The sequence below is a fragment of the Octodon degus genome, unplaced genomic scaffold (genome assembly GCF_000260255.1).
Source record: "Octodon degus isolate 3935 unplaced genomic scaffold, OctDeg1.0 scaffold00035, whole genome shotgun sequence".
In the NCBI taxonomy this organism is placed as follows: domain Eukaryota; kingdom Metazoa; phylum Chordata; class Mammalia; order Rodentia; family Octodontidae; genus Octodon; species Octodon degus.
The window spans coordinates 13500947-13502301 of record NW_004524611.1 but is presented as its reverse complement, the minus strand read 5'-3'; the positions used below and the strand labels follow the sequence as shown (position 1 = coordinate 13502301).

The window sequence follows — 1355 nt, the reverse complement described above, 5'->3', positions numbered from 1 at the left end:
AAAAAAAAAAAAGACTTGTTTTCTGTTTAAGTCTTTGTACTAGGGAAGCAGGAATGAGATAAAATAAGGACAGAGAAAGAATTAGTTAAGTTTATTTAAACTTTCACAACAATTTAATATATTGTTTGGCTACACTGCAAAATCCTGTGTCATCAGGGAGAATGTGAGAAAAATATAAATAAGTATGTTGGAGAAGACAGAATTTTTATTAGGGTTTCTTTTTTTTTTTTCTTTTTTTCTTTTTTAAGACAGCATCTCACCATATATTCAGCTGACCTTGAGCTCACTATGTATCCCAGACTGGTCTCAAACCCCAAGCAATCCTTCTGTCTCAACCTCCCAAGTACAGGGATTACAGGATGCACTACCATGACCAGACTTGTTAGTTTTTTTCACAGTAGGAATAACATGACTGGTTCATTCTCCATGGATCTAGACTGATGTGGCCAATAGTTTCAAAAGCGTAACCCTGCCTGCCTCAATGATATCCCAGCTCTTTTTAGCTAGAGCCCTATCACTCCTTTCTTCTGCTCTTTCTTCCTCTCCTGACCTATTCTCTAACAGTTATTCCCAACCTCATGGAATATCCCACAAGTCCAAGTCTGAAATCAAAGAATCATTTTCATAGTCTGTCCTAAACTACAACCATTATTTCTCACTTCACCACAAACAATGTAATCATTACAAAATGCAAACACATACCAACAAAGATAAAAACTGCAGTAGTATATTTCTTAATTCAGTCCTTTTGTACCCAGTCACAGAGCAGTTATCTAAACTTGGCCTCTAACCCTCATTTCTCAGCCAGCCAACACATTAAAACAACTTAATGAGCTTCCCTTATAGACCTCTTCTCTAGTCTTTTGTGTTTCTCACCCTGCAGTTTTAACTTAAAAAAAATTCTGAGGGCTGGCCAGATAGCTCAGCAGATTAAAGCTCCTGCTTAGGGCACAACGCAGGGGCGGGTACATGCCTTGCCATGCCAGTCCCAACCCTGGGGCACGCTAAGACAGTGAGGGGACTAGGTATGGTGGTGTGAACCTGAAACCCAGGAAGATCACTATGAGTGTGATCTATGTAGTGAGACCCACTTGGACTCGTGGGACGTTCCATGAGGCTGAGAATATCTGTTAGGGAATAAGTCAGGAGAGGAAGGAAGAGAAGAAAGGGGTGATAGGGCTCTAGCTAAAAATATCAAAAACAAAATTTGGCCAGGCATGGTGGTGAGCGTTGAGACCACTCTGGGCTACAAAGAGGACCAGGGAGATAGCTCAGCGGCATAACTGCCTGCCTGGCAAGTGCAAGGTCCTGAGTTTGATCTCTAGCACCAAAAATAAAAATAACAAAAAAAAAAA

At 40.6% G+C, this 1355-nt stretch overlaps 1 protein-coding gene across 1 annotated transcript in view; it reads right to left on the bottom strand.

The window, feature by feature from the left end:
* The window catches only part of Baz1b (bromodomain adjacent to zinc finger domain 1B), an 80533-nt gene that overhangs the window by 67992 nt on the left and 11186 nt on the right, over positions 1-1355 (bottom strand). The window lies entirely within an intron of this gene.